The sequence below is a fragment of the Lagenorhynchus albirostris genome, chromosome 20 (genome assembly GCF_949774975.1).
Source record: "Lagenorhynchus albirostris chromosome 20, mLagAlb1.1, whole genome shotgun sequence".
In the NCBI taxonomy this organism is placed as follows: Eukaryota; Metazoa; Chordata; class Mammalia; order Artiodactyla; family Delphinidae; genus Lagenorhynchus; species Lagenorhynchus albirostris.
The window spans coordinates 7,665,331-7,692,363 of record NC_083114.1 but is presented as its reverse complement, the minus strand read 5'-3'; the positions used below and the strand labels follow the sequence as shown (position 1 = coordinate 7,692,363).

General features: G+C 42.6%; 1 protein-coding gene across 2 annotated transcripts in view; it reads right to left on the bottom strand.

Moving 5' to 3' along the window:
- Nucleotides 1-27,033, bottom strand: part of STX8 (syntaxin 8) — a 240,663-nt gene that overhangs the window by 68,616 nt on the left and 145,014 nt on the right. The gene's annotated exons all lie outside the window — the stretch shown is intronic.

Below are 27,033 nucleotides of genomic sequence, written 5' to 3'. Positions count from 1 at the left end.
TTAACCGAGCCTCTGGCATGATGGATGGGGCTCAGTCTACCCAGAGACGGTAAAATCAGATGAAAGGGGTTAATGACAGCTGTGCTCCCTACTGCTGGGTGCAAAACAGCTACCATGAGGCCGTGATGAAGCTCTATTTAAACAGCCAAGTTGATCACTGTAACTGGTTTTTTCTCTTGGGGTGGGGGGGAACTCCACACATTTTAAGCCATATTCCTGCTTCTCAAAGCCCCTCATGTAAAGAACCCCGAAGTGAAAGATGCCAAAAAATAATCCTAGACCTTAAAGAGGCCCTGATGTATCATCTTACAACTGGTTCCCATGCACCACCCCCCTTTCCATGCCCTTTCCACATTTTCAGAACTTAACTATAAATTCTGCCATCAGATCAGGAGAGACAGGCCTGGTGGTGATGGATGTCAGACCAGGGGTGGGAAGAGCAAAGTGTGGTCCCCAACTGGGAACAGATAAGCACACACACCGCAGATTCTCACTCACCCAGCGACCGACCGTCCGTCCGTCCGTCCCTCCCTCCCTCCCTCCCTCCCCCCCTCCCCATCTGCCAACTCCAGGCCTCTCTACCAACTTCTAGCTCTGCTCACTCCTGTGTTGGGGGAACAATGCTTCCACTCCTGTTTCATCTTGGTTTGGGTTCTTTTTTGAACAATATCACAATCAATGCTATCTAATTAAAAAATGAAGTGAATGTTCACTGGGGTTCCCTTAACGTTTAAAAAAAAATTTTTTTTTTCAGGAGCAGATAAACATACATGAGCAACAAATGATGAGGCCCAACACAAGAACTGATTAGTGCCACAACGAAATAACTTATACAATGTAAAAATAACAACTAAAAGCAAAGTTAGCCTACTTGTTTATGCCCAGGGATCTGTGCTGCACAGCTATAGGGCTAGGGCTCTCCCTTGCACTTCTGTGTAGGTTTCACCTTTAAGCAAAGGGTGTGCTTCCCACTTGACTGGGGGAATGGTGGAGCAGGAGTCTGGATGACGAGGAGGTTCCAGGGAAAACGCGAAGTCCGACAGTCTGTCTTCGATACCAAACTTCTTCCTTTCTGTACTCTGTTCCCACCATCTGGTCCTCCTCTGCCTAGCACCAGGCACCCTGAGACCCCAACGCTGTTGTCCCTGGCCTGCTAAGGTCTGTAGTGTCCCACCGCATCCAGGCCTGCCCACTCCACCTACCCTCCCCCACCCAGGGTACAGAATTATTTCTCCATCAAAGTGCTAATTTCCCTAAAATGGGTAACTTCTGGTGATTTTTTTAAAAAATCAAATTATGTTATTCTGAAAGGTGAGCAATGAACTCTTTGATCTCCCCTCCCCGCCACCATCATATCCAGCCTTTGCACCTGATAATATTAGCAATCTGTGGACTTAAGTCACTGGCCATAACTCAGCAGCCAGGGAGCCAAGTCTGGTCTGCAGTTATGCTTTGACCTGGGCAGAGGTTTTAAAATTGGCAAATTTCACATAAAATCAGTTTCTCTTTTTCTTTAAGAGAGAGAGAGAGAGAGAGAGAGAGAGAAGGTGGCAGCTGACCTGGGCACCCAGGGACCACAGTTCCGGAGGCAGCAAGTTGCAGGGGCTGAAGGGCAAGCACGCTGTCCGGACGGGCACATGTGCTCCAGCACATGGTGGTACCTGTCACTCCCAACTGTTACATAGCCTGGACTGCAGCTCTCATTTTCTTTACCTGTCTGGAGTTTGGATTTGTGACACGTGGCCTTCATTCTAAGTGATGGCACAACTAATGAAAGGATTTCACGGAAACTGAGAAGATTTTGAGGTCCGTCTTTCCTAGTTTCTGCTACAGACTTGGCCATCAGCAATGCCTCATCTAAACATCCATATTTTTTACATTTACAATTGATTCAGGGAATCTACAAACAATGGTTGGTTCCTCCACTACTAAAAAAAGAAAAGGAATCACGGTAAGTGGATTCCAAAGGGGTGCACAGGAGGCTTTCCAAACAGGGGATCTCTCTACTTGGCCTTTCAATACCACTCTTTCCTATGCCTCATCTCTTAAATTTCCTTTCTTTCGCCTCTCCTTTTACCCTGCCCTCCCCCTCTCTCTCCCCCCGCCCCCTCTCCCCTCCCTCACCTTGACTCGAGCCTGCATTGCCCCAGGAGCAGTCTGCCCATCCCTCCTACTGAACTTCAATCTCAGCACTGAACCTCAACCTCAGCACTCTGGTATGTCATGGAAAATGAAGAACTTATGAGAAGCACCACGGGAAGAAAAAGTTTAGCAAGCACTGAACACAAACCACTAACACTAGCTGCACTTGGTTGCTGTTCTCTGCAAAACTCAAAAGCTTTATGACACACTCACTGGGGGCCTTCTAGCTGATGCGGGTCTAAGGGTGGATTTCACGTGCCTCCAAATCCAGGATTTTAGGAAAAAGAAAACAAACTCAGAAACCAGGAGGCCAGGAAGTAAACAGGCTCCCCGGAGCTTCTAAACTTGCTGACTGGCAATAGTGACACCATAGGAACGGCCTGAGTTGGACCCAATGTTCTGACTGACAAGGAGGAATGTCCTCAGAAGGAAATGCTTCTCCTCGTGAGCAGCTTCAAAAGTTAAATGTGCGTGCTTGTCATCATTGGTGGATTGGTTTTTTGGTTTGGTTGCTCTCTTCTTTCTTTTTTTTTAAACTACTTTTTACTTTTAATAATAATTTTTTAATTTTAATAACTTTATTTTTTCTTTCTTTCTTTCTTTTCCCTCCCTTTTCTTCTGAGCCGTGTGGCTGACAGGGTTGTGGTGCTCCAGCCAGGTGTCAGGCCTGAGCCTCTGAGGTGGGAGAGCTGAGTTCAGGACTTTGGTCCACTAGAGACCTACCAGCCCCACATAATATCAAACAGTGAAAGGTCTCCCAGAGATCTCCATCTCAACACTATGACCCAGCTCCACTCAACGACCAGCAAGCTACAGTGCTGGACACCCCATGCCAAACAACTAGCAAGACAGGAACACAAGCCCACCCATTAGCAGAGAGGCTGCCTAAAATCATAATAAGGTCACAGACACCCCCAAAACACACCACCGAATGTGGTCTTGCCCACCAGAAAGACAAGATCCAGCCTCATCCACCAGAACACAGGCACCAGTCCCCTTCACCGGGAAGCCTACACAACCCACTGAACCAACCTTACCCACTGGGGGCAGACACCAAAAACAATGGGAACTATGAACCTGCAGGCTGCAAAAAGGAGAACCCAACCACAATAAGTTAAGCAAAATGAGAAGATAGAGAAACACACAGCAGATGAAGGTAAAAACCCACCAGACCAAACAAATGAAGAGGAAACAGGCAGTCTACCTGAAAAAGAATTCAGAGTAATGATAGTAAAGATGATCCAAAATCTTGGAAATAGAATGCAGAAAATACAAGAAATGTTTAACAAGGACCTAGAAGAACTAAAGAAGAAACAAGCAATGATGAACAACACAATAAATGAAATTCAAAATACTCTAGAAGGGATCAATAGCAGAATAACTGAGACAGAAGAACTGGAAGATAAAATAGTGGAAATAACTACTGCAGAGCAGAATAAAGAAAAATAAATGAAAAGAACTGAGGACAGTCTCAGAGACCTCTGGGACAACATTAAATGCACCAACATTCAAATTATAGGGATTCCAGAAGAAGAAGAGAAAAAAAAAGGGACTGAGAAAATATTTGAAGAAATTACAGTTGAAAACTTCCCTAATATGGGAAAGGAAATAGTCAATCAAGTCCAGGAGGTGCAGAGAGTCCCATACAGGATAAATCCAAGGAGAAACATGCCAAGACACATATTAATCAAACTATCAAAAATTAAATACAAAGAAAAAATACTAAAAGCAGCAAGGGAAAAGCAACAAATAACATACAAGGGAATCCCCATAAGGTTAACAGCTGATCTTTCAGCATAAACTCTACAAGCCAGAAGGGAGTGGCAGGACACATTTAAAGTGATGAAAGGGAAAAACCTACAACCAAGATTACTCTACCCAGCAAGGATCTCACTCAGATTCTATGGAGAAATTCAAACCTTTACAGACAAGCAAAAGCTAAGAGAATTCAGCAGCACCAAACCAGCTTTACAACTAATGCTAAAGAAACTTCTCTAGGCAGGAGACACAAAAGAAGGAAAAGACCTACAATACCAAACCCAAAACAATTAAGAAAATGGTAACAGGAACATACATATCAATAATTACCTTAAATGTAAAGGATCAAATGCTTCAACCAAAAGACACAGACTGGCTGAAGAGATACAAAAACAAGACCCGTATATATGCTGTCTACAAGAGACCCACTTCAGACCTAGGGACACATACAGACTGAAAGTGAGGGGATGGAAAAAGATATTCCATGCAAACGGAAATCAAAAGAAAGCTGGAGTAGCAATTCTCATATCAGACAAAATAGACCTTAAAATAAAGACTATTATAAGAGACGAAGAACACTACATAATGATCACGGGATCAATCCAAGAAGAAGATATAACAATTCTAAATATTTATGCACCCAACATGGGAGCACCTCAACACATAAGGCAAATGCTAACAGCCATAAAAGGGGAAATCAACAGCAACACAGTAACAGTAGGGGACTTTAACACCCCACTTTCCTCAATGGACAGATCATCCAAAATGAAAATAAACAAGGAAACACAAGCTTTAAATGATACACTAAACAAGATGGACTTAATTGATATTTATAGGACATTCCATCCAAAAACAACAGAATACACTTTCTTCTCAAGTGCTCATGGAACAGTCTCCAGGACAGATCATATCTTGGGTCACAAATCAAGCCTTGGTAAATTTAAGAAAATTGAAATTGTATCAAGTATCTATTCCGACCACAATGCTATGAGACTAGGTATCAATTACAGGGAAAAAATCTGTAAAAAATACAAACACCTGGAGGCTAAACAATACACTACTAAATAACCAAGAGATCACTGAAGAAATCAAAGAGGAAATCAAAATATACCTAGAAACAAATGACAATGAAATCACGACAACCCAAAACCTATGGGATGCAGCAAAAGCAGTTTTAAAGAGGGAAGTTTATAGCAATATGATCCTACCTAAGAAACAAGAAACATCTCAAATAAACAACCTAATCTTACACCTAAAGCAATTAGAGAAAGAAGAACAAAAAGACCCCAAATTTAGCAGAAGGAAAGAAATCATAAAGATCAGATCAGAAATAAATGAAAAAGAAATAAAGGAAATGATAGCAAAGATCAATAACTAAAAGCCAGTTCTTTGAGAAGATAAAATTGATAAACCATTAGCCAGACTCATCAAGAAAAAAAAGGGAGAAGACTCAAATCAATAGGATTAGAAGTGAAAAAGGAGAAGTAACAACTGACACTGCAGAAATACAAAGGATGATGAGAGATTACTCCAAGCAACTCTATGCCAATAAAATGGACAACCTAGAAGAAATAAACAAATTCTTAGAAAAGCACAACCTTCCAAGACTGAACCAGGAAGAAATAGAAAACATAAACAGACCAATCACAAGCACTGAAATTGAAACTGTGATTAAAAATCTTCCATGAAACAAAAGCCCAGGACCAGATGGCTTCACAGGTGAATTATACCAAACATTCAGAGAAGAGCTAACATCTATCCTTCTCAAACTCTTCCAAAATATAGCAGAGGGAGGAACTTCCCAAACTCATTCTACAAGGCCACCATCACCCTGATACCAAAACCACACAAAGATGTCACAAAAAAAGAAAACTACAGGCCAATATCACTGAGGAACATAGCTGCAAAATCCTCAACAAAATACTAGCAAACAGAATCCAACAACACATTAAAAGGATCATACACCATGATCAAGTGGAGTTTAACCCAGGAATGCAAGGATTCTTCAGTACATGCAAATCAATCAATGCGATACACCATGTTAACAAACTGAAGGAGAAAAACCATATGATCATCAATAGATGCAGAAAAAGCTTTCAACAAAATTCAACACCGATTTATGATAAAAACTCTCCAGAAAGTGGACATAGAGGGAACTTACCTCAACATAATAAAGGCCACATATGACAAACCCACAGCCAACATCGTTCTTAATGCTGAAAAACTGAAACCATTTCTACTAAGATCAGGAACAAGACAAGGTTGCCCACTCTCACCACTATTACTCAACACAGTTTTGGAAGTTTTAGCCACAGCAATTAGATACGAAAAAGAAATAAAAGGAATCCAAATCAGAAAAGAAGTAGAACTGTCACTGTTTGCAGATGACATGATACAATATATAAAGAGAATCCTAAAGATGCTACCAGAAAACTACTAGAGCTAATCAATGAATTTGGTAAAGTAGCAGGATACAAAATTAATGCACAGAAATTTCTGGCATTCCTATACAGTGATAGTAAAAAATCTGAAAGAGAAATTAAGGAAACACTCCCACTAACCACTGCAACAAAAAGAATAAAATACCTAGGAATAAACCTACGTAAGGAGACAAAAGACCTGTATGCAGAAAACTATAAGACACTGATGAAATAAATTAATGACGACACAAACAGATAGAGAGATATACCATGTTCTTGGACTGGAAGAATCAACATTGTGAAAATGACTCTACTACCCAAAGCCATCTACAGATTCAATGCAATCCCTATCAAACTACCAATGGCATTTTTCACAGAACTAGAACAAAATATTTCACAATTCGTATGGAAACACAGAAGACCCCGAAGAGCCAAAGAAATCTTGAGAAAGAAAAACGGCACTGGAGGAATCAGACTCCCTGGCTTCAGACTATACTACAAAGCTACAGTAATCATGACAGTATGGTACTAGCACAAAATAGAAATACAGATCAATGGAACAGGATAGAAAGCACAGAGATAAACCCACACACATATGGTCACCTTATCTCGGATAAAGGAGGTAAGAATATACACTGGAGAAAAGACAGCCTCTTCAATAAGTGGTGCTGGGAAAACTGGACAGCTACATGTAAAAGAATGAAATTAGAACACTCCCTAACACCATACACAAAAGTAAACTCAAAATGGATTAAAGACCTAAATGTAAGGCCAGACACTACAAAACTCTTAGAGGAAAACACAGGCAGAACACTCTACGACGTAAGTCACAGCAAGATCCTTTCTGACCCACCTCCTAAAGAAATGGAAATAAAAACAAAAATATACAAATGGGACCTAATGAAACTTCAACGCTTTTGCACAGCAAAGGAAACCATCAACGAGATGAAAAGACAACCCTCAGAATGAGAGAAAGTATTTGCAAACGAAGCAACTGACAAAGGGTTAATCTGCAAAATATACAAACAGCTCAATATCAAATAAACAAACAACCCAATCCAAAAAAGGACAGAAGACCTAAACAGACATTTCTCCGAAGAAGACATACAGATTGTCAACAAACATATGAAAGGATGCCCAACATCACTAATCATTAGAGAAATGCAAATCAAAACTACAATGAGGTATCACCTCATACTGGTCAGAATGGCCAGCATCAAAAAGTCTACAAACAATAATGCTGGAGAGGGTGTGGAGAAAAGGGAACCCTCTTGCACTGTTTGTGCGAATGTAAATTGATCCAGCCACTATGGAGAACAGTATGGAGGTTCCTTAAAAAACTAATAATAGAACTCCCATATGACTCAGCAATCCCACTACTGGGCATATACCCTGAGAAAAACAACTCAAAAAGATTCATGTACCACAATGTTCATTGCAGCTCTATTTACAATAGCCAGGACATGGAAGCAACCTAACTGTCCATCAACAGATGAATGGATAAAGAAGATGTGGCACATATATACAATGGAATATTACTCAGCCATAAAAAGAAACGAAATTGAGTTATTTGTAGTGAGGTGGATGGACTAGAGACTGTCATACAGAGTGCCGTTAAGTCAGAAAGAGAAAAATACCGTGTGCTAACACATATATATGGAATCTTAAAAAAAAAAAAGGTTCTGAAGAACCTAGGGCAGGACAGGAATAAAGACACAGATGTAGAGAATGGACATGAGGACATGGGGAGGGGGAAGGGTAAGCTGGGACGAAGTGAGAGAGTGGCATGGCCGTATATACACTGCCAAACGTAAAATAGACAGCTAGTGGGAAGCAGCTGCATCACACGGGAGATCAGCTCGGTGCTTTGGGTCCACCTAGAGGGGTGGGATAGGGAGGGTGGGAAGGAGACACAAGAGGGAGGGGATATGGGGATATATGTATATGTACAGCTGATTCACTTTGTTATACAGCAGAAACTAACACACCGCCATAAAGCAATTATACTCCAATAAAGATGTTAAAAAAAAAAGTTAACTGTGCCCCACCTTACCCTAGTTTACTTTAATAACTTACTGTCATTTTATATAAAAGCAGGAAACCCTCAGCCTTGCCAAATTGCCTGTGCTGCTTGCGACCATGATTCCAGAGAAATTACTCCTTATCTTTAATGGTTTTTTTAAAAAAAAGAATCGTGGTGAAATAACATTTACCATTTTAACATGTATATTCGTTGGCATTAATTACATCCACTATGTTCTAACCACCACTGCTACTATCTTCTTCCGGAACATTTTCACCACCCCAGAAGTTAACCTCATACCCATCAAGCAATCTCTCCCACTTCCTCCCAACTCCTGAACCCCTGGCAACCACTAATCTGCGGTTTGTCTGTTCTAGACATTTCCCATAAATGGTCTTCGGGGTCTGGCTTCTTTCCCTTAACGTACTGTTTCCAGGTTCATCCACAGTGTAGTAGGTATCAGTACTTCATTCCTGTTTCTGGTTGAATACTATTCCATTGTACGGTGTGCGGGGGACCTTCTGCAAACTGGATAATGGTGGCTGGGTCGCCTGTGGCTGCAAGCTACTAAACTCAAGGACCTATGTGACAGGTGGCATTTCGTTTTAATAGCTCTACACATCAAAACGGACCGGAAACTAACACAACGTAGTTATCAACTACGCTTCAATAAAAAAAAAACTAAAGAAAATCCTCCTCCACATGACTTCAGTTCCCCTTCAAATAAATCCCATTCAAAGTCCATCACTGCGCTACTTGCTGGGAATCAGAATTTAAAGATACAGTCAAAAGAGCTCAGGACGCTCAAGGTCTAGTGAGAAGATAAACATCCAAACAGCTTCACCACAGCGTGATGACTGTCAGGACGGGAAGCTAAACCGTGGTGTTTCAAGTTCACCAAGTATTCCAGCTGAGGAAGCACATGAGCTTAATATGCAGGGAGGCGATGCTTCGGTTTTGCTTCTTACCTCCTTGATGGCCTGGGTCTTCAGAGAAAAGCCACAATGAGACCGGTGTTGCTTTCCCGCGTAGCTGGAGCCTCACGATCCTGTATGTGCAGCACCTACCATGTTCGCCTAATGCACCATCTTGCTCACACTAAGACGCCTTCATCTTTCAAGATCTTCCTATGGTTTCGTACTTGACTGGAGAGAGCTTAGTAGTGGCACGCCCAGACGTTTCACCAGGTTTTCATCCCCTCCTTCGACAACATATTACAATGTGAACTAAGACACTAATCCAGGGGAAACGTCACTGTTTATATTTTCCCCCATCCCAACCTTTTATTCTGAAAGATTTAAAACCTACAGAAAAGTAGGAAAAAACACCCCTGATTATCCCGATAACATCCTTAGGGCTGGGTGTACTTTGATCCAGAAGCCAGTCAAAACCACAGACATCTGGTTGTCATGTCTCTTCAGTCCCCTTTAATCTACAACAGTCCTTCCATCTTTTTCTTTCTTCACTGACACTTTCAAAGGGCCCGGGACGTTGTCTCATATACTGTCCATCAATCGGAACCAGTCTGATCGTTTCTCTCGATTAGATCTGGAGGTGATGATGTGTCGCTTCATGTTTGGAGCTCTACAATGCGAGGTTGTCACTCACGCTGGTGATGCTGAGTGTGATCACTTTGTTCAAGTTTCTTCCCTCCTTTGCAATGAGTAATTTGATAATTTGAGACTGTGAGTATCCTACTGCCCACAACCTTCCACCCAACAATTTAGTATCCACTGATGATTCTGAAAAATCACACTGGTGGTTGCAAAATGATGATTTTATCATTTTTATCACTCTTCCACATTTATTGGCAAGATGACCCTCTCCCTCAGCCTCACCTCTGCCTTTATTTCACTACTGATGTGGACTCATCAATGCATTTTTAAATATTCAGTGTTTATTACCATCATCATTATTTTTATTGCTTCAATTGCCCCAAATCTGACCAAGAATCCCTCCAAGCCAGCACCTGTGTCCTTTTGCTATGCCTGCACCATTGTTTACATGCTTGACTTCTGACACAAGAAGTTCTGGCCTTGCCTTATAATTTCTCTGCCCCAGACCTGGAATCAGTTGTTTCTGCAGGGAACCTTGGTTCTCTTTCGTGGTGAATAGTGTTTAGAACGTAAGATCTGGGTACTAACGGTGCTCAAATACTGCAGTATCATCGCTTCCAGGCTCTTTCGGTGGTTAAAGGTAAGATATTTTTTAATCATAAATCTACAATGATACTTCTAATTCAGATCTAACACCATAAAGTTCGTTCTCACTTCTCCCATTTGCTATCTTACCCTCTCCTACTTAACACACGCAGTAGATTCAGAATTTCTCTACCCGTACCGTTCTGGACAACAGACCTGCTTAGGAGTGTTAGAGATTTCTGCAGTTCATCATCTTGGGAATACATAAAACTAAAGGTATGCACAGAAAAACTTAAAAGTTACTCAAATTCTTTTTTACTGAATAAACTATTATTTCAATTCACAGATTTCTGTTTACTATTTACAAGCTTATCGCTCAAGTTGTAACAGAACCTACAAACCTAAAGAACTCAACTTAGAGAAAATTATTGCATCAAAATGATTCATGACAAATATTCAAATAATTCTAGAAAGGTTTATAATAATTATTAAACAGGAATCTCTGCCCTCCCCTTCTGACTACTGCATCACTAACCCTTCCCCATTTTAAAACGACTTGCTCACACTGTGATCTCTCAATTCCATCTATTTTAGATACACTGTCATTTCCTCTTTCTACCTCTTCCTTCTCCCGTCTTCCTTATAGCTAGATCTTAACAACTAATTAACAACTAATGTCTACATTACCTTGGCTATCTACATATTCAGTAATGTGTTATAATTATGTTTCCTCATTTGTGTTACTTTTCGCTTTCCTGGAGGTTATAATTGCCTTTCTTTTTTCATTGTTTAGATTTCCTCCTACTAAATCTCATTCTCTCCAAGAGCCTCTCAGTGCAGTTTTTTCTGCAGGAAAACATATCATTTTATTTTCTCCCCTAACTTCCAGCTCTATTCGGGAATGGTGGTTCTCTCAATCGGTTGCACAATTGATATCCTGGGTCTTCCCACTGCTATCATCCAGGGAATTCTCTTTACTTCTCTCCCTCATTTCTGGCATCACAGATCTCTTTTCTAGAGTTACTTTCTCACTTAGGGAAAGTACATCTGCTAGGAGCTTCCTGCAACACTCCACTACCCTCCACTACTTGAATGGGTCTTTTTTCATCTGTTAAGCTGGGTACATAATGAACTCTTTCAATACGGTCACTTCTGTCCCTCAGTTCTAGAGAAATTTGCGTTGTTTCCTTTGAAAATGTCCTTGGTCCTGTTTTTCTCACCGTGACATTCCTAGTATTTGGATCTGGAACCAATTCTCTAATTTTTATATCCTCCCTTGTCTTTGGGTTCTAATTTCTGGAAGATTTCTTCAACTTTACCTTCCAAACTTTAAAACTGCAGGGGTGCCCAGTGGTCCTTTCTATTTGTCACTTTTTTCACAGGTGACTTCTCATAGTTCTTTCTTTCACAAAAGGATAGGAGCTAATTGAAGGCCGGAAGTCAATCTAATTATCAAACACTAAGTCCAACTGTTGCACATTTGTTCATATCTGTAATCATTTACTGCGAAGGTGGTAAGTCCATTGGCCAGTCAGGGGAAACGGCATCATTTCTTCCAGTGGTCCAAGGTGACAACGGCCCTGTTTCTTCTGTTAGTGACAAACTATATGTTTTGGGTTTTCTAAGGCTCATATTGCCTGGGATAAACAGCTCTAACCAAACAGTCCTTTAGAGTACGTACAACCCTTTCCCAGTTCAACAAGTTCATGAGGAACCTAATAATTCTGAAAGAAACAGCAAAGGCTGGGGTAACATCTCAGATGATTTCCAGTGAAATATATACAGAACATCTCAATGGTCCCCCTGTTAAGAGCTGTGTACCAGGTACTACCTGCTATCTCCCAGCTCCACACCTGCCCTTCTCTGCTCTGGCATTCTGGGGCTTGGAGTCTGCAAACTACTTTTCCCAGGCTCCCTCGCCAGCTAGCTCCCTGTTACGGTCTGCCAGGCGAAGGTCCTGGTAGGAGTTCAGAAGGCCAGATGGAGGATGAAGCTGTTCTTCCCCTTCTCTTTCCCCCTCTGCTTCGAGCAGGGTCTCTGCAAGTGTCTACATTCCCTCAGTGATCCCGGCGGCAGCCACGACTGCCTCTCTTTGGCCATCCCAGAACCAGCAAGGCAGGCCTCCTCTGGTCTGGGGGCATCTCCATGTGGTCGAAACACCAGCCCAGGGGGCCCCTCCGAGGCAGCTCCGGCACTGGCTGAGTGGTGGTCCCAGGAGCGCAGCAGTGACTACGCTCCCGGGGGGCTCTGGAACGCACTTCCTTCCCTCAGGTCTATGGGTGGTAGCCGCTTCACACAGCTACTCACGTCTGGATCACTCTGCCCTCCTCTTTTTATTCTCTCGATCCTTCCAACAGTATTGTAACAAGTGGGTTGTTCTCCTTTTCCCACTCCCTTTACATATAAAACTGTATCGTAATCATAGTGTTCACTTTGCAAAATGCTGAGAAATACATTTATTTACTACTGACAGGCTAAAGGGGCTTTACTTCTGAAACATGGTCCCAAGGTACGGCGTGCGACACCACTGGCGCATTCTGACCACTAAACTGATTGCAGCCGTCACATGCCACCAGAAGTATCAATGCAAGACACGGCTTAAGAAGTACCTAAGAAGCAGTCCGGGATCACATTTTTTTAAAAAAGAAAGGAAAGCAGAGTTCAAAAACCGGGAAAAGAGATGTAAATGTGGATCGCAAAGGGAAGAACCATTTTTGGGAAAGACTGGGAGCTCAGCCTTTCTTTCTAAGGAACAGAAAGTATAAAACAAGTCCAGTATCACAGGAAGATGTGCCTGCTGTCTACCTAAAATGAAAAGCACGCCCCCTAGAGGGACTATCAGAGGCTTCATTATCTCTAAACAAAATGGAAATAGGACTAGTGAAATGGATTAAAATGGACCTGATGCATCATGGGTATAAATATGCTAAAAAGAGTAGATGTTACTGAAGTTATACACAAAGTATAGTGTCAGAAAGCTGTTAACAGGAATAGAGAAGTCTCTGCAAATCAAATATTCCAAGCATGTAACTCTCCTTCCAGGTTTCAAAAGTAAACTGCCAATATTTTGGACGTAGGAATATATCAGTGATCAGTTAACTGTGCTTTACTAGTATTACTAAGAATGGCAAGAATAAGATATAGCAACCATAATGCTCAATTCACTTATATTTATTTTTGAGATGCCCTCTAGTTTCCGAAGCTATCTTTGCTCCTATTTCTATTTTGCTTGGGCAAAGCTATATAGATATAATTAAGCTTCTGTTACCGCATCACACGAAAAATGGTCGTATGGAACAATACTGCACGTTATTTTACAAAGATGCCAAGGAACTTCATTCTAACTTTGCCATGATTTACCGGGAAGGGGTACACCAAGTATTTACTCATCTTTTAAATAGAAAAAACATTTTTTTACTGTGGCAAATACACGTAAAATTTACCACCTTAATTTTAAGTGTACAGTTCAGGGGCATTAAATATTATTAAATATTATTTCACATTATTGTGCTGCTGCCACCACTGTATCCATTCATTTTTAAAAGTGACCCTTTTCGGGCTTCCCTGGTGGCGCCGTGGCTGAGAGTCCGCCTGCCGGTGCAGGGGACACGGGTTCGTGCCCCGGTCCGGGAGGATCCCACATGCCGCGGAGCGGCTGCGCCCGTGAGCCATGGCCGCTGAGCCTGCGCTTCCGGAGCCTGTGCTCCGCAACGGGAGGGGCCGCAGCGGTGAGAGGACCGCGTACCGCAAAAAAAAAAAAAAAAAGTGACCCATTTCGTACTTCCCTGGTGGTTCAGTGGTTAAGACTCTGCACTTCCACTGAAGGGGTACGGGTTCCATCCCTGGTTGAGGAAGTGCCACATGCCACGTGTCGTGTGGCCAAAAAAAAAAAAAAGAAGTGACCCTTTTCAATTTTATTTCCATTTCTCTGTGGATTTACAGGTAAGAAGTTACCAGACAAATGCCTACACAACGACAAAGAATCTTGGCTCCATATTTGCAAAAATTTTTTTAAAAAATAAGACTTTTCAGAAATCCAAGTCATTTGGAAAGGAACGATCGCTTGGAGGGCCAAAAGAGAACGAAGGGCTCTATCACCATAAATCAACTGGTGGAAGAATGGGGTGGGGGGGAGGCTGGGGGAGCCGTTCAGCAGACACGTGCCCTCCCGAGGCCACCGAAGTGCGTCCTGCTGGCTGCAGTCGGCTCGGAGCAGCAAAATGGGAGACGCAGGAGAGCCTTTGTACTGGGCATGCGCAGAGGTCAGTGTCGTGGACCACTGATGCCCAAGTCCAATACAGAGATCATTTCGCTGCTAATCCGGAGAAATTGATCTCAGTGTTCACACCCTTGGACAGAGAAAACCCAACAGTGATTTCAGATGAGCCCCAAATCAATTTTTCTTAGGAATTTAACGCTGGTTCAATGACTCCAAAGTGGCACGACTGCTTGGCTCTGAGATAGATAGAAAAGGTGAGCCGAAAAATAAAAACCGTGGGGCTGATGAATGGATCCCTAGGGCTGATAAAAACTTTCATGAATTCAACAAGGTCCAGAGTCAAGTTCTTTAAAAGATGTCAGGGCTCTGGACTGGAAGCACTGCCCTGCGACCGAGCAGCTTTGCACACTGGCGCCACTGTGAAGTGCGCTGTAAGGTGAGAAGTACGGGCAGGGACCTACCCGTGGACAGACCGGCAGATGGGGCTGACAGAGGTGCTTTGCACACTGAGAAAGGGCTGCAGCCAGGTATTAATTATTATGATTTCCCAAGGTATGACAACTCCTTTAATTTTGCTTGTTTCTATTCAACTTTATTTACCAGCGGTTATTGTTTCTCAGAAGCGTGCACACTGGGTATCGCAGCTGATGTCGAAGTAAAATGATCTCATTCTCTGAGCACACACCAGTAACTGGCCTGGGCTAAGGGCGCCTCTTCAACAGAGTAGCAAGCACTAGATGCTCAGGAAGGCCAGCTGATCTCTGAATTTCCATTGTGATAATACACAGAGAAGATAATCCACTTGTGAACCATTGTGACTTTAAATAACCCTAAAACCAGCTACGTGTCCATTTATTCCATTTTATAGTTACAATTTTTGATGGGCGAGAGGCACGAAAACCTGTACCCAAAATTTAAATTGTAGGGATGTTTTCCAAAAATACAGCTCACTTAAAAAAAAAAATTAACTAATTAACTAAAAATAGCCCTAGAGCTGTAACACCAACTTGAGAGAAAAGTGCGAGGCATCTCTACCAACTACTTATGAACAAAGAACCCAGGAGTTACGCTCAATAACCACATTTCTTTATTTTCCTAAAGAGACACACACTAAAACCCAACAAACATTCTCTGTATCTCCCATTAAAACTTTTCTCTATCTTCCTTGTTTTTGTTCTAACTCATGTCTGTTAAAATTGTTTTCAATCAAACAGGAATACGTAACACTGAAGGTCAAGGTCCCTGTTCAGGTAGGATTTAACTCTGCAAGTATCTAACCTGGTGCCAACCACCCTGTTTGAAATGAGATCAACAAAGTTCTGGCCTAGACCCCTGACTCATATTTGGGGTGTGTGCGTGTGCAGGGTAGAAGGAAGTATCTAATTCTCTTCAAAGGGGTATGAAAAGAGGATAACAGCGTTGGATGGAACCTCAAAGACCATCTAGTCTAAGCCATTAACCATTTTCCCCCTGCCTTTCCATACTGACCTCATGAAGATGTGGATGAATTTATTAGCTAAAAGGAAAATGCTCAACTTCTTTTGAGGAAGTCCAATTAGAATTGGATTACAGTCCAATTATAAACCCTTATAATGTTGACCATAAACTAATTGGACTCCAATTAGTTTATGGTCAACATTACCAAGCCATTGATTTCACATGTGAAAAAGATATCAAGCAACTTCCCAATTTGGGTAATTTCGGTCACAACTAGAATCCAATTCTTCACTTCATTTCAATTTACAGATACAATCAAATCAACGTATGAATGAGAAGTACTGGAGTATAATGGTGAACTCCTGAAGAATCAGGCTGGGGTGGCGAAACACCTTGAGGACGCATTGGGGCTCTGGCTCGCTTAAGCAGTGGACACACAACAGAGGTGAAGTATACTTCGAGTAAGCAAAACATGCTCTGTCCCAAGCCCACCGACGGGCCTTCTAAACCTAGTCGATACTTGCTGGTCCCACACAGCCGGCTGAAAGCAGATGAATGCAGTGGCGAACAAATATTACCAGAAAACACGCAGGAACACGTACGGGGGAGTGGTATCGGCCAAGTCTGCTCAGCGTAATTATTACTCCGTAACAACAGAAGCTGCTCTTGGAAATCACACCTTATCTTTCCAAACCACACCGAGCAAAAACAATAATCAAAAAACGATTCTCCTTTGTGATCATTTCTGACCCCTTGATGATTGCGAAAGTCACTGCCTCGTAACGGATTAGAAGAAGTGTGGCAGCCCCAGAGGCGGTCATGGTGACAGTGCTGAGGCTGTCAGCCCTTATCAATCACTTTCCATTAAATAAAGCTTTTCCAATTTGGTGCTTCTCTCAAAGGCTTCATTTTGCCTGGATTAAGCCGAAGCATCAACATTGGAACCTCCTGCTCCTATTCTCACTCCCCAAATAAATGCTGTGAGCAGAAAGCCAGGCTTTTCCACGGTAGGAGCTCAAAACCAAAGCAGACGACGGTGATGTGGTCACATATAAAAGACATCTGACCACAAACGTGTCACACCTGCATTATACAAAGGGCACGAGCACCCACAGGGTCCAGGAGGGGGGTGTTCAGGAGTGCCAAGAGAAGGGCAGGTCTGCGAGCTGTCCATTTTAGCTCCTAAAAGGAATATCGAGCAATTCCAATATATTCATGGGAGCGCCCCAGTACTTGGATTTTAGAAGCAGGTCTCCCAAGAATTTTATGCTCTATGGTTTCACTGCCTGGTATCTATTATCTCCGTAATGGAGAAAAGTCATTTCTCTAAAATCTATAGCAGATATGTCTTGGGAGGGAAACAGTTTTAAATCAACTGAAAAGGGCATGTTTACAAAATAAGGGAGCCCTACAGAGAGGGACTCATTTATCTTGGTAATACTGGTAGCCAGGTAGACGTTAGCTGCACTCCGACACCAAATTCACAAGATGGGAGCAACGGCTCACATAAATATGATCAACGTTACAATCACGCACATGTTTCTGTACCCAATAAACAGACTTCTTCATTATCATTTGTAATGGCTACATAAGCGTGGCAAGAGCCTGAGACAGAGTGGTGAGAACACAAAGTGATGAACAGGGAAGAGAGAGATTTACTTCAGAGTTATTCTCAAACAGGCCTAGGGACTGACCCGAGAGAGGTGAAAGAGAGGCCCCAAAGTGTAGGACATCGCCACATGTTTTATTTGGCCCACATGGAATTTTTAACAAGGTTCATTTATTGTCAACACTAAAATACTGGGAGATTTCACTTAAAAGATCCAGATTCCAGGCTTCCCATAAAAAAATAAACACAGAGATGATCTGGTGTTGCATTCCCACTCGGCAAAGCTCTGCTGTTTCCTCTCGTTTGCCACTGGAGAGAATCACAGGGGCCCGCTTCAGTCATGAAGGTTTCCTGTCTGGCCCCCAAAAGCGTCTGAGGGGATGAAGGAAGTTTTTAGCCGGAAGCAATGGGAAGCAATGGGAAGAGGGAGCTTATGTGGGGCCAAAGATAATGAGCCTATGAAGAGCATACACAAATTGAGAGCATGTTGGGGGCAGTCAAGAGAAACTGAGTGGTAGTGGAAGAAGACAGAGACCTTGCGATTCAGGGGAAGCTGGGGTCTGAGATGCAGAGCTGTGAGGTGCCCATGAAACCATCCAAGAGTCAACAGAGTAGGTCAAAGAAGAACCACCCCCCACCGCACAAAAAAGAGCAAAGGACTGAGCCCTGAGTATGTCTTCCATAGAAGATGGAAGAGGAAAAAAAGAAAGACGAAGGGGGACGGGATTAGCCCCTTGGCTCTCCACGAGCTGGTCCCATCCTGCCCGAAGAGCTGCTCTAGGGAATATCACAACCAAGTGAGTCACGCACATTTTTGGTTTGCCGGTGCATATGAGTTATGTTTACCCTATACTGTAATCTATTAAGTGTGCAATAGCATTATGTCTACAAAAACAATGTACATAACTTAATTAAAAAAACGCTATTAAAAAAAATGCTAACCATCATCTGACAACGCAGGGCTGCCACGAACCTTCAGTTTGTAAAAAAAAAAACAAAAAACAAAAAAAACAACAAACCAACCAAAAAAACACCCACATCATCTGTGACGTACAGTAAGAGCAAAGCACAATAAAATGATGTACGCCTGTACGCTGAAAAAAGCTTAACGCTGCTCCCACCTTGGGTCTAAATAAGTCTACGTGAGAAATACATCTGTAATAGATAACGTGCTTTGTTTTGTTTTTTCCCCTGGATGTCCAGATCCAACCCCCATTTCCATTCTGAGGGAATGCCCATCCTGTGAAGTCTAACACAGCCAGATTCTTCCTCTGCCCAGCCTTGGCAGCCAGGCCTGGCCAGCGCGGCACTCTTCCACTGACCCAGAGAGGCAGAGACGGTCAGAGGCAGCGGCGGCACTCGGCAGCTCTGGCGGTGGCATCCCGACCTCGCTCTCCCTGCCCAGGGACGGCAACTCTGCCCCCGGCCCTCCAGCTCCCTGTCACTGCTCTGGGCCTCAAACAATCCTCCACTCAGGAGCCCGCTGATATACGAAGGAGGCTGTTGATATAAGACGGCCAGAGCTGGTCTCTGATTCTGACCCTGGAAGCATCCGAACCAATACCCAAAAGTCCTAAACGTGGAAAAAAGCTCTATGCATCTAATAATCTAAAAGCCCCCAAACAAGAGTATTTAAGTAAATGATGGGACGGTACTAATAGTATTAAAAGAAAAATAGGTTTATAAGACATTAGCTATAACTGAAAAGAGTCTGAAAGAGAATATCTATGCATATGTGTATATATCTATATATGAATCACCTTGCTGTACACCTGAAACATTGTAAAACTGTTCTTCAACTTAAAAAGTTTAAAAAATACATAATAAAACATTTAAAAGAACGGTTAAAAATACAGGATTATCATAATCTTGTCAAAATACTATGTATAGAAAAAATGACTAGAAGTACCAAGATATTAAGGGACTTCCCTGGTGGCGCAGTGGTTAAGAATCCGCCTGCCAATGCAGGGGACACAGGTTCAAGTGCTGGTCCGGGAAGATCTCACATGCTGCGAAGCAACTAAGCCCGTGCACCACAGCTACTGAAGCCCGCACGCCTAGAACCCATGCTCTGCAACAAGAGCAGGCCCCACTCGCTGCAACTAGAGAAAGCCCGTGCGCAGCAACGAAGACCCAATGCAGCCAAAAATAAATTTTTTTAAGTTTATTAGAAGAGTACCAAAATATTAATAGTAAAAGTATATTTTCCTTAAAATTTTAATTAATTCTCAAATTACAAAGTAATACAGGTTTATCATAAAAACTTCTAAAGCTTTGTAAAGAAAACATCAACAAGCTCACATCACCCAGCTCCAAGCCTGGCCCCCGTGCACATCTCTGAAGTAACCGATGTCACCTGCACCTGCTCCTCCACACCTGTTGTCACGCTCTAATCAACAAGTCTACACAGCACCTATGTGGATCCTTCTGTCTTTCCCTGTTTCCCTCTCTCCCTCCCTTTCTCCTTTAAATGGCATCACAGTGTACACATCCTGCTTATTTTGGTTTGTCACTTGACCGGACCCAGAAGAAGCTTCTCCTACTCATCCTTCAGACGTCTGCTCCTGTGTTGTGTCCTCCTGGAAACCTCTGGGCCCCTAGGCTGATTGAGAGCCTTTTCTGCCTGCGCTACTGCAGTCACTAGTGATTTACAGTGTGTGTTCCCGCTCCTACGCTCCAAGTTCCCCGAGGGCAGGAATTGTGTGCCCCAGGTACCTTTCAGCTCCAGTACCGAGCCCAGTGCCTGGCACACTGTGCGTGATTGTAACGTTGATCGTATTTATGTAAGCCGTTGCTCCCATCTTGTGAATTTGGTGTCGGAGTGCAGCTAACGTCTACCTGGCTACCAGTATTACCAAGATAAATAAGATGAGCCCCTCTCTTTAGGGCTCCCTTATTTTGTAAACATGCCCTTTTCAGTTGATTTAAAACTGTTTCCCTCCCAAGACATATCTGCTATAGATTTTAGAGAAATGACTTTTCTCCATTACGGAGATAACAGATACCAGGCAGTGAAACCATAGAGCATAAAATTCTTGGGAGACCTGCTTCTAAAATCCAAGCCCAGTAACTGTGTTGGCATGGAGGGAGAAACGAGTGAATGAATGAATGGGAAAGGCAGCAGTAAGGTGAAGGACCAGAGGGCTCTGGGAGCAGATACGCATTAGTGAAGGACTGGGCGTTTCTCCAGAGACCGAATGAAAGGTGACACGGGGGTACAGAGTCAGGCACACACGTATGTAAAGAATAAGGGAACGGGCTTCCCTGGTGGCGCAGTGGTTGGGAGTCCGCCTGCCGATGCAGGGGACACGGGTTCGTGCCCTGGTCCGGGAAGATCCCACGTGCCGCGGAGCAGCTGGGCCTGTGAGCCATGGCCGCTGAGCCTGTCCAGAGCCCGTGCTCCGCAACGGAATAAGGGAGCTGAGGAATTCAACTAGCTTATCTCAACGAAGAAGGGCAAGAAGGAAGGAAACAATAGCTAAGAATATTCTTGATAAACAGTAAGATAAATAAAAGAACTCGCAGAGTTATTCTCTTGCTCCAGATTAACTGTTTGTGGTAAGGTTTTGAAAACAATTCCTTGAGAGATTAAGTTGTCTCTAAGGTCAGTTCAATAAGCTAGACAACCTGGAATTCAGTTTCTTACCTATTTTGTGTTCAGTTCAAAACAGCTAACATAAGAAAAAGTGGGTTTTGTGCAATACAAAAGTAAGGCAGCCTCACCACCATCCCACATATGCACTAGAGGTGGTTTTGACTAACTTCATGACTGGTAATGGCTTCAGCCACAAGATTATAAATTTCAGTTTATTTGGAAAAAAAAATCGACTCCATTTCTGATTAAATGAGGATGCAAACCTCCTAGCTCCGTAATATTCCTGCATAACTGACTCAGATCATCACTATTCTCCTTAAAGACCTTTCTAAGCTGGCTTCAAAGAGAGGTAAGAGCCTCTGAGCCTTACTTATTAAGGTGGCTCTCGACGACCAATTTAAAGCCACATTTTAACGTCGGCTGGCATTTACTGAGGACTCACTAGCACAGTCACAATACCGCCCAGATTGTTCCCATGCAGTCTGCAGAAGAGCCATGGGACCCTCATTTTGAGCCACGGAGAGGGCAAGCGGCTCTCCAAGTCACCCAGGTTGTAAGTGGCTGAGCCCCAGTGGTGACCCCCCCTTCGCCTGGCTCCACGCCCGTGCGGTGCGCTGTCCTTTCTCAACCACTGAACTCTTCCACCTCCTTAAGACGACCCCATTCCAAGGAGTGGAAGGCAAATCCAATGGTTCCAGAGAGAGACCTTGTCAATGCAATGTCAGTTGGGCTGATTCCTAACCACATCAATGAGACGCTGCTAAAATCACAGTAACTCTGCTTCGACAACATTATGTAACAGTCAGTATACCGAGAGGCAGTACTGTCCCTCAACCCGAGTCATTCAGAACCCTTCGTCTGGCCTTTCACAATTGGCTGCGTCCCTCAGACTCAGACGAGGCTCTATTTTGAATTCTAATGAGGACGAGGCACAATGAATATTTAAACTGCAATTACAAAGATCCCGCTTTTATGCGGATGTCCTGAACACAAATAACAGATCTGAAAGTATGCATAGGTGCCGATGGAAGATATCAGTCTAGTTTGCGTTTAGAAGCTGGAGACAGACAATAATACTGTTTTCTACTTGATGCTATTATTGGGGTGGGGGCAGGAGAAGAAAAGGGAGGAAAAACCACCCAAAGATCCCAGTAAAAAAATTTTTAAAGCCCAGGCTTCCGAGTGAAAGGTTCACAAAGAGGTGCTTGAATCCTTTGTTAACAACTGAACAAACAAATTCATCATCGGGCCGTTCTGTGTGGCCCCCTTGCAATTGGGTCTGTCCTTTTAACAAGAAATTTCCTCACTGGGAAAGCATCTAGGACTGATATATCAGATGGGCGAGGACGATATGGTGGCGGAAGGAAAACAAAAGACCATTTCACGGTTCACAGCCTAGTTTTGCACTCCCTTAAGTAAAATGATGATGTGCCGCTGCTATTCTCAGCTTACGCAAGTTCTCTTAGTTAAACAGCCATGGAGTTAACAGTAACCGAGTTACCCTGAGTGAGTTGCTTAATCCCCACCCCCCACATAGTTAAAACATACCCTGCTTGCAGTATCGTGTACTATGTGTGTGTGTTTACATATCAGTGATCAGCCTGGCCTTGCACTAGGGAAGAGCAAGTGATTAGCTCTTTGCTATGTCGTGAGGCTCTTGGACCAAGCCTTTGCCCCCAGACCGTAATTTAACTTCCATGGCGTTTGGACATCCTTTCGTAAATGTTAGCATTTATGGAAAGGGAATATGGTTTGTTTTCTTCTTACATGTCCTCTGGTTGAGTTTCTCTCCTGCTGGTACCAAATATGTCCACTGAGACTGGAGTTTCAGTTACCTTTTATTTATAGAAATTCTGTTTGATCCCGTTTCAAATTTTCCAGGTTGTTCTTTATAGTTCCTATTCTCTGAAGATACTTTCAAACTTGTCATGTCCTTCTTTAAATATAATCGTAATTGATTTTATAATCTGCATCTGATAATTCTAACACTGCAAGTCTACGCAGATCGGTTTCTGTGGTCTGTTGCTGATCCTTGCTCGTCTTGTGTGGTTTCCCAATGTGCCACGTTATCTTTGAGTGTGTGCTGGTCATTGCCTTGAAAATTTTTGTTTTGGTTGATTCCTAGAGACCAAGGATAAACATGCTCTCCCCTCCAGAGAGGTATTTCATTACTTCTGCCAGGCACCTTGAGCTACAACAGGTAAGACAGCTACCCAGGATACAAATGCACAGGAAAGCCCTTCTGTGACCACAACTTGTCAGGAACGATAGTTTTTCCTTTTTCTTCTTCTCATCTGTTCAGTGCCAAGGCTGCCTTCTCCACAATCCCCAAGGACAATTTATTTCTGGTACACTTTTATCCCAAGGGTTTGGGACCCCACTTTAATGGGAAAAGGGTCTCCTATTACACTTCCCAACTAGGGTGGGCCCAGGACCTTACCTTCCAACTCCACTTGCCTACCCCTCTCAGGCTGCAGAAGCCCCTGACTCCTGCCTGCAAGTGGGCTTTATTAGATTAAAGAAAAAGAAACTACTAGAAAGTACCTAAGAGTTTAAAGGCTGAAAGCAAAACAAAAGGTCAGGTCAGTACTGTAGTTACCCCACGAAAATTAAAACTGAATTACAATTTGATTCAGCAATTCCATTTCTGGGCATGTACACAAAAAAGCAGGGACTGGAACTGATACCATACACCCATGTTCACAACAGCCAAAAGGTGGAAACAACCCAAGAGTCCACTGACAGATAAATGGGTAAACAAAATGTGGCATAAACATAACAGTGGAACAGTATTCAGCCTGAAAAAGGAAGGAAATTCCTGACACATGGTACAACAAAGAGGAATATTGAAGACATTACACTAAGTGAAATAAGCCAGATACAAAAGGACAAATACTGTACGGTTCCACTTATATGAGGTTCCTAGAGTAGTCATGTTTGTAGAGACAGGAAGCAGAGTGGTGGCCAACAGGGGCTGCTGGGCGAGGAATGGGGAGTTAGTGTTTAACGGGTGCAGACTTGCAGTTTGGGAAGATGAAGAAGTTCTGGAGATGCATGGATGGTGGTGGTAAATGCACAACAATGTGAATGTATTTAACGCCACTGAACTGCATGCTTAAAAAGACTTACAAGGGTAAAGTTTATGTTAGGTATACTTTACCAAAATAAAAACTGTTTTTTTTTTTTTTAAAAGGTCAGGCTAATGTTGCTAAGGGCTGCTAGACCTAATCAGTAAATTGCACAATATACCCTGAGTTCCAAGGCTTAATACTAATCAGGGGAAGACTTAGAAGGTAATTAATGGGGGTCATGAATACAAGTCTAACCTCCCTAGACCTTTGGAGCCACACGCTGAACCTCCATCAATATGCAAAACTAGCACTGCTTGTCGACAAGCACATACATAATTGCAAAGGTCCCTTGAACAGATACAAATGCAAAACATTTTTCTTTAAAGTTATCAGGCACCACAAATGATATAAGGATAGTTATGTGGTGTTGCTATACTATCGACAGAACTGCTAAATAAATATTAGGGGGGAAACTGAAGAGATAAGAGAAAGAATTCTCTAAAGTATTTCCATTGAAAAAAATTGGAGAAATTTCTTCTTTCAGCATCTGTTGTACTGTTGTACCTCCCCCTTCTGAATCACTACATATAATTCTAATACAGATAATATATATACTTATAAGTAAACATAAAGGGGGCATGAGATCAATTCACACTTAACACATTTTAAGATACCAACACATGTTTAAAAAACATGCATTTTAGTAATTCTGGGCATCTCTAAATTTCTCCTGTTTTCAAAAAAAAATTAAACAGCTCAGCTCAGAAGATTTTATGGACACTTATGGCTATAAAGAGCAACACCAGGTAAAACTACAAAATAAAAACTTGGCAACAGTAGAAGCCATATTCTTCATTATGACGTCATGAATGGCATGTGGTGAGGGCCTCTATGTTGCAAATACAAAATCTTACTTGCTTAGTGCATGATTGCTTAGTGCATGAAAAAGACCTCAGGAATGTTGTCTCTTAACTGGAAGATTCTTCCTACTTTCAACATATAAAGATAATGGCTAATACTTGCTCACTGCTTATTATTTGCTAAGAACTGCTGTAAGGGCTGTATATCCCTACCTATCTATCTACTTACCTACCTACCTCTATATCATCTATATCTTTACCTACATTAACTCATTTATTCCTTACAACAACCCTCCAAGATATGTACCATTATTATTCCCATTTCAGAGATGGGAAAATCGAGGCAAAGGGGGGCGGGTTTTCACAAGGTCACACAGCCAGTGAATGGCAGAGCTGGGATTTGAGCCCAGGCTCTGGGACCCAGGCTCTTAACTATCGTGCTCTATGTCTGCATAAAATATGGAAATTCAGGGACGATGGCCAGTGTCGGACACTTTACATATTTTATACAATTTCATTTTTATAACCAGGTCATCTATTTTTATTTTAACAGCCAAGGAAACTAAAGTTCAGAAAGAATAAGTTTATATAAGAATCGAAGATAATAACAGAGGGAGGTGGGAGTGAACCCATCTATCTCTGTCGCCAAAGTTTCAGGATCTGGTGCAAAGAACAACATCCCTACGGTTAGAAGTTATGAGAAGGCGGGTAAAGCAAAATCAAGGAGGCTTTGCTTTGTGCAGGAAGTAGAAAGAAGCACATGCCTACAGGCGCAGAAGCACAGAGTGGCTTGCTATCTGGTGGATGAGAACTGCCAGGTTACAGGGAGGAGACAGGTGATAAAAGGGCAGCAGGTGGGCGCCTCCAAGTTCCACTTTCTCTGAGATTCCAGAGTCCATATTTGCCCAGTCCTCCATCACCCTGTTGCTCTAGATTTCTGTTTAACCACACACATAGGCAAGGAAGGTAACACTTCTCAAGCTGTGCATCCCAGATGAACCTCGCACAGAGATCCTTGTTCTAAAACTGGATAGATGGGAGGGATCCAGTATATTTTTCATACTGAAAGGGCTAAAAGTCAGGCAGCATGTGCTCAGATCATTAGTTTCTTTTAGTGCTACTGCACTTCTATTTATAACAAAGTTATTAGCCTTATAAACGTGGTGCATCTTTGTGAAATGAAACATCAAATAACCATGACTGTGATTACTGCTAGTGTCACCACCATTCAATGTCACTTACCTGTGGGCAAGGCACTGTGCACAAGCAATAGATCATTGAAACCCCACAAACACGTGCATCAGAACTTCTGCCGAAGAGCAAGGACCCACATCGGGATTGCCTGGTGCACTTGTTAAATGACGAACACTCTTGAACCCCAATCTAGCCCTACTCAATCAGAATCTCGACGGGAGGGCCAGGGAATCAGCACTTTAAGAGTCATTCCCAGTGATTCTTATTTTGGCCCGTGTTTCCTCATTTTACATACAAGGTATTAAGAAATGATAACTTCACTAAATAACAGGATATACACTCATTTGGACTTTAGAATCTGTGCTCTTACCTGCTCTACGGCTCAAGCTTCAACAATGAAGCCTGTGACTAAAACAGGCACAAAACAAGCAAGATCGCCTTTAAAACCCTTGAGATCTGCCACCACCAGTCTGCAGGATGTCATAGAACTTCCCAAACTATTATTCTCGGTAAGCATACAGGAAGGTTTCTTACTTTAAATTAAAAAAAAATTAACAACGCATT